The sequence below is a fragment of the Montipora capricornis genome, chromosome 1 (assembly GCF_036669925.1).
Source record: "Montipora capricornis isolate CH-2021 chromosome 1, ASM3666992v2, whole genome shotgun sequence".
Taxonomy (NCBI): Eukaryota; Metazoa; Cnidaria; class Anthozoa; order Scleractinia; family Acroporidae; genus Montipora; species Montipora capricornis.
In genome coordinates, this window is record NC_090883.1 from 42,187,877 (window position 1) to 42,195,376 (window position 7,500).

Below are 7,500 nucleotides of genomic sequence, written 5' to 3' on the forward strand. Positions count from 1 at the left end.
GCATCTCAGAGTAACCAAACAGGAAAAACCGAAGCAAGCGAAAAGGTACTAACGCCGAGCAAAAGCCCGCATACAACACCTAAGCCGAAAATGGCGAGCAGTTAAAAAGGCTAGACATAAAAACACGTGGAAAGCGAACAAATAGGCAAGCAAAATGACGAAAACGTGGAACTAAACCCTAGCGGCCGAAACCTAAACGCTAAGGAAGATTTATAAGAAAAGTGAAAATTTATCTCTTGTTTGACCCTGGGGGCAGAACAACTATAGCAGGTTCAGGAGCAGGTGCAACTAAATGCGTAGGTTCAGGAGCAGGTGCCCCAGGAGCCGATGGCGGAGGTAAAGAAGGTTCATTGTCGGCCATGATATAGTAGGCTGTTGGTGGTCAAAGTGAAGGGAAACTTTTACTGTGACTTCACCGAACTCCCGTTGAACTGATCACGAGGTGAGTGAAGTTGTGATATTTGAAGTGAAGGCCACGATGCATCATGCCACAAGCGAGCAGGTACAGAACGCTGGAATTTGAAGAACTTAAGCCTTACCTGTGCAACGGGCTAATTATGTATGCAGTGAGAATAGTTTTATTGATATCATTCATTGAACAGAAAATAAGGCCATTAAGGAAGGTATGACGTCCATAAATTCGAATGAGAAATCTTCACATGTTGCTTCTAAGAAGGGTTTGTTGCTTCTAAGAAGGGTTTGGAAGGATTTGTCTGGAATCTTAAAAATTCGTTTAGGGTCGTTGTAGCCTGAATCTGTTCTTTATCTTTCATGAAAATAATCTCAGTGTAACTGTCTTTTTAAAGGCACTATCACTTTGGAAATCTGTCTCAGCGGTTTAAAGTCGGCCAAAATCCCATACATTTACTTTAAATTTAGCTGTGTTTGCTCCCCAACCAAGATGGCATTAAAAGCCATGGAAGGGTCTATAGCATGAATGTCGCGTTCCCAGTGTTGTGTAGTGTGGTGCGGCACTGAGTCCGCCAGGTCAACCACAGAACTGAAACGGTCGCTTGATTCAACAATCTTTATTCAACAATCAGGCTATTTACAGCAATGCAGTGAAAACTGAAAAAAAGGAAATCACATTTTCTAAACAAGGGAACTAAATTAAAAATGCTCCGCAAAAAAAAGGAAAGTGGTGAAGTTTGATTTAAATGACTGTTGGCTTTATTCACTAGTGTTTTTCTGCTGAAAGCATCATCAATGAGGTCAAGGAAGAGGAACATCATGACGAGGAGGGGGGGCATTACAAAGATGAGGGGGGACATCATGAAGAAGAGGAGGAGCATGGTGAAGAGCAAAAATCTCTTGATCAACATGACTTTGAAAAAGCTTGTGCAAGCATCATCCTTCATCTGGTTCAAGGCTTCTGTATCAAGGAAGGACACGGACATAATGAAAACGAATCTAAATTGCCATCAAGAGATTTCTTTATCAGTGATATCTTCAATGGAAAAACTCATCTGTCTGAGGGAGACTTAGAGGAGATCACGAAATCCCTTGGGATCGGTGAAGCATCATCAGCAGGAGATGAGCATACTGACCATGATGGTCACAACCACAGACGTCGAAGGGCAGCAGACTTGTTATCACAAAAAGAGTCAGTAGCAGTATCCCATGTTCGTCGTCGCCGTGCTGTTGATGATCATGCTACTCATGGCCACCATTCTACTGGCACAGTAAGTTTCTTGAGATTGCAACATAATTATGAAGATTTAAATATCGGTTGTAGTTCAATTTTATTCTTTGGTCTTAAACCAGTTCAAAAAAATGGACTAGTTCAAAAATTTTGGACTGGTTAAAAAAAATTAAACCAGGGGAAAAAATTGAACTGCAGCATATCCATTGAGTTGGCCACTGTTTTGGTTTTATAGGTATATTATAACCCTGGGGTGTAACCTTGTAGTTTTGGAATCAGTACTCGGAGGAATGATAGCTACTACCTAGTTTTGTTATTAAACAGTTCTTATTGTTTAATCAAGGAGTAAATCACTTTCGCGAAAACTTAATTGAGAATGAATAATATTATTCACAAGGTTTCACTCTGGTGATTTTATGAGAATCAAGTATCGAGAATCAAGTTTAGTTTCGAGTGAACTGAGTCTCTATCCTTGACTTGATTCTTGAACCTCGATTCTCGTGAAGATCGATTAGAGACTGTCAACTTACTTTTGTATGGTACTGTAAGTTATTTCCTGCATACTCTAGAGATTTAGCAATTGTTTTTATGGCAAATGGCAAACATCAGGCTGAAATTTGTGATTTGCTCAATTCAAAGAAACTTGTGGTTTTGAAAAACAAAGACACACTATTAAACCAGGTCACTTCAAACCTCTGTTTTTGTTCAAAATCATTCAAGCATGACTGATAATCAAAAATGGCAAGCAACAAATAGCACACATTTCACCAGGGTGAGAAAAGTGACTGAGTGGGGATTTTAATAAAAGGTACAACAGATAACATCTTATCACATATTATGGACACATTGCCATTAGGGACTTTTTTATTGGACAAATTATCACAGAGTTCTGTAATCCATCCACAGTTGATTGACATACCCTCTGCATGTACCCAAGGTACCACACCTTTAATTAGGGTGACTCTTTGTGGTTAAGCTTATATCTTTGGCAGCTTCTCAAAAAGAGGTCAGAGAGACTTTTAAGGAAGAGAAAATTTTGAAGCTTTTATAAGAAACAGCAGCCTGCTGTTTGCACTGTCACATAAACAGGATGCTATTAAATCTCTCTAAGGTTTCATTCAGTTGGATGACTGCTCTAAGCTCATGTATTATTAATTTTTTAGTCTCCCAAAGTTGAAGAGCACTTACAAGTGCTTTACTTCACAGCATTATGATTTATTATTGTTGTTATTACCAGTAATATTAGTATTGATTTCAATATGGACTTTTATCATTTGGTGGCTCGTAAAGGAGCCGTTTGTGTTGTTGTGTGATCGGGATCGATTTTAGGCTCTATTGCTGGTCTTCTTCCTTGCTGTCTGTCTTGAATTTGTCATCCATTTCCTCGTCTTCACTTTTTTTTTTCTTCTGGAATATTCTCGTCGAAGACTGCATCGTCTTCTGTGCCGTCGAGTGCGTTATAGAGGTACTACAAGTCTTGAACGAATGCCTCACCATTTACTCTGGAATATCGTGCCATTCGAAGGAATGAAGAGTCTGGGAACGAAATTGCACTATCGTGTAAACAAGCTACTCACATGACACCCCAGCAAACTTGAGACGAAAGAGCAAGTGGATTTGTTCTTGTTTAAAGCGACATTTTCCAAGCAAAAAAAACGTACGCATTAAAGGGAGAATCTTACCCTGACTTCTTTGCTCTGAAAACCATGCCAATAGTCGTTGATCGAGCTCGCCGTTAAACAGATTTGCCTGATCTTTCCTCCAGCGACGGAACCATCGACTCCCTGATGCCGTATTCTCTGGCGTTCGCGGCGTTATTTTCTACAGCTTCTGCTTCGGCGACTATTTTAAGTTGAAAGGCGAGGTTGTAGGGTTTCCAGTCGAATAACTTTTTATAAAACGCTTCGCTTGTGCGAAGACATGTTTCCAGTGAGGTCAGTAATTGTTTAACAATATTCGTCACATCACGATCACGTCGCTTGTTTGTTTCTAATCTTTCCTGTTCATTTTATTGCTTTAAGTATAATTTTTCAGTCATGTCCATTTGTATTTTAAATTACGAAAATTTCATAGTCGATAATTCACATCGAGACCTAAAATGGGTCTCGGCTTATAGCCGGGTATTATGCATTTGCAATTCATGTCAATCAAGTTAATTTTTTGCGAAAGAAGTTTGGGGTCTCGGCTTATAGCCGAGCTCGGCTTGTAGCCGAATAAGTATGGTAGTCATTTTTTTGTGAAAATTAATCTCTTTTGTTACACCCTCACCCCATCCTGAGAAACATCTTTATCAAATAGTTGATAAAAGAAACCGACAACTGAACATTGTTATTTTCAGTGTTACCGGTACTCGCTGGATGACTTGCTGACAGTTTTCGATATTGATCATTCCATTGGTGCAGATAGTTATGACTTTCAGCAACTTTGTCCTGCATTTATTCAACAAGCCAAGAGTGAAGCTTGCAAGGCTCAAACAACAAAAAAGACTGAAGAAGAAGCAAATTTAGGAAAAGGTAAGGTATTAAGGGTATAATGTAATGAATAAGGTCACATGAAAAACGGCCATAGTTTTGGTTGGCAATTGAAAGAGAAGGGCTGTTTATAAAATAGCTTGGTACAGTTTAAAATGCATTGAGATGGTAGACAAGTTGAGTTACTGAAAGGGCCAATCAATTATTATGGTACTTGTTTATGGTCTCCTAATGTTGCAAATTCAGGTACACCAAGAAATTGCAAGTTGGTAGCAGATGGTACTGTAAGAATAATGATTTGTGTCAGTTGCTTCTGCCTGATTTTGACATGCTATATCTTGCAATTTTTTATTGCATGATTGTTCTCCTGCAGTTTAATTAGAAGAAAATTATATCTTTTATAGACTCTTTATAGGTATTTTAATCACTAGTGCAATATATTGTTTTGATAGTATTTCTGAAAAAAATTAATACTAATCCCATATACATGTAAATTTATTATGTTGAATATCAAATTTGTTGTTTCATTGAGTGTACTTCTGTTGATTGGCCCTGAAAAGCCCCTAAGGGAAGTGGTCAACTTGAGTATGACTTTGCACACTGTGTATGTGTTTGTAATGTCATAAAATTAAGCTTAGAACAACAGATCGTTTACAATTATTTAGTGATCATGTTGTGCATCACTAAGGTTAGTGAATTTGGATGTATCTACTGCTTTGATGATTGTAAAATGACCGCTTTAGGGGAATCAGAAAGATGGTAGTATTTCTAGTAGCAGCCCTTTTATTTCAGCGAATTTGATTTGTGGTTAAAAAGGGTTAATACTAAAAACATCAGCTTTCTAATCTCTCGTGTGTCATCAACATTTAGCATATCCAATCAGTTGTCTTTGCTTCCTTCACTCACTCACAAGGTCTGTTCTCTTAAATGTTATCTTCTTGTTCTTCTGTAGTTTGGGGTTATGGGTTTGCTGCTGTCACCATCATTAGTCTGACGTCACTGGTGGGTGTTGCCACTATACCATTCCTTGGAAAGAAATTGTACAAGAAAATATTAGCGTTTTTGGTGGCACTTGCTATAGGAACACTTGCTGGGGATGGCTTGCTTCATTTACTGCCTCATGTAGGTACATTGTATGAGTGGTGGTCTTTAAAACCTTTAATACTATACTTCTCTGTGAGTAGTTAAAGTTTAGAGGATTCTTTCCCAAACACAACTGACACCACTATTGTAGCATCCATTCTATGATAATGTTGGGAAATTTTCATCCTTGCATTTTATCAACCATTTTCTTGCGTGGTCTGTGACTTTCTTATTTTCAACAAAAGTTGAGATTCTGGGAACTACATGTACCCCACTTGTTGTTCCTTTTAAGGACGTCTTGTGTCGAGCAATAAGGACAACGTACAAACTTGGTGCTAAAGACTGCATAAACAACCGATTTTTGATTTTTAATTATGCATAGTCTTGGCTACAGAAAAAAATTGATTTCTTTATCACCAAACCTTAATAGTAAACAAACAGAAACACAGTTTTCAAGAAAAAGCAAATGTAAGCCCTGCGTCATAATAATAATAATTATAATGATAATGATAATAGTAATAATAATAATAATATTAATATTGTTATGATTATTATTATAAGAGTTTTTCTGCTGCTGTTGCATAGTCTACAGTTGAAGTCGGGAAATTGGGAATTTAAAATAATGCTAATATCAGTCAAGGATTTCTCACAAAACTGTGAAAGTTACTAGTAAACAAACAGATAATGATAAAGTGCATGTACAGAAGTATTTCAACAGAACATTTACATGGCGTGGTAAAGTCATTACACATGACAGATCAATCATCCAAGAAATTAAGACGAGATTGTTTTGAACATCGAGCAATAAAGCGTGCCAGCGGCCAAAAATCACATAAGAGCTTGCGCGCATCTTACTTCAGATCAGGACTTGTACCGTCGGCCATATTGTGTCGCGGTGGAAGAGCACATAGGAAGAGCACATAGAAGTTGTGTTGAGTGCAAGCGATTAGCCAACCATTTTACACAGGTATTTCATTCAGTCACTTCGGAAAGATCTGTTAAGCTTTGAAAAACGTTTTGAAGCGGTGAATTCATCGTATTTACTTTAACCTTCTTGCAAGGTTACAACCTGTGCGCAAATTGTTCGAAATGATCTTACTGCCGTAAGATTTCGAGTTCTCCGACTCTGCTGAGAGATCCAGTCTAGAATTAGTGTGTCAAGACTTGCTTTTGGACTATCTTGAGATTGTAAACCTACGATGAATCCTTAGTATACTTCTATTAAAATAGTGTGAACAGTTCTTTTATCATTGCCTTGTCTGTGACCGGTGATCTGATACTGTTCGAGATAGTCAAGTTGATGCGGAAGCAGCTTCTGTCACTTGCGTTTCGGTTCAGTGAGGTTTCCTACAGATCGTTATCGGACTGCTGTTGTCGTTACAGCTCGGTGTACTCTATCGCTAGACCTTGCAAAAAATAATTTTGTCCCTTTTTTTTTTTTTGAAAGGTATTGAGTATTCGTGGGTAGGTTCCCTTTAGAGTTGATTTTCAGCTTATCTCCCGCATACTTCTTCCGTAAAAAGGTTCGTGAGACCACCAGTGTTTGTGTTTCCTTTTCAGTTCCCCCTTTAAAATTACACATGAAGATTGTGTTCAGCTTAGCTTCGATTGTTGAGTTGAATTTATCATAAAATTTGCCACAAATGCTTCATTTTCCAATTCACTAGAGTTAAGTCTAGCTTATATCAAAGTTAAAAAAAAAAAGTTATTGAAGGTTTCATCTTAGTGAAGAATTGAAAAAAAAAAAAAAAAGAGAAACTAGTCCCAGCTGAGCCTCAGAGATTGTAAACAATGTCTTCATCAGTACTTACTTTACTTACTTACATTTAAAGTCACTACCAAATGATTTGTTCCCTGGAGCTAAGAAAACTTTTTTCGAAAAAAAAGTTTGGCTGTGTGGCCCTCATAAGCAGTTTCAGTGCTGTGGTGCATGTCATGTAAGGTTGCACAGGTTGTCACCCAGTGTAAACAAAAGTTCCACAGCCCCTGTCTGCAAACAATTTTATTCAAAATCAAGTTGGTTGTCCCCCAGTGTCATATGAACTGGAGTCAAAGCGAACTCAGCGGAGGATTCGAAACAAACTCAAAAACTGCACAAGGCAAAAAGTGGCTGAACTTAAAACAGAAGTTGAAAACATGGGTGCCTCAAATGAAGAGGTCAGGCTGAGCAGGTTCTAATATTTTAGGCTAATTTTTCATAATTCAGGCTGATTACATGTAGTTTCTTAATAGGTTCTTATTTCTCAGAGAAACAACAATAAATTTCTATATTTTATTTCGTAAGCTATTTAGACAGTATTGCAC

The 7,500-nt window shown here is 37.8% G+C and overlaps 1 pseudogene; it reads left to right on the forward strand.

Moving 5' to 3' along the window:
• The window catches only part of LOC138044670 (metal cation symporter ZIP14-like), a 63,550-nt pseudogene that overhangs the window by 45,843 nt on the left and 10,207 nt on the right, over positions 1-7,500 (forward strand).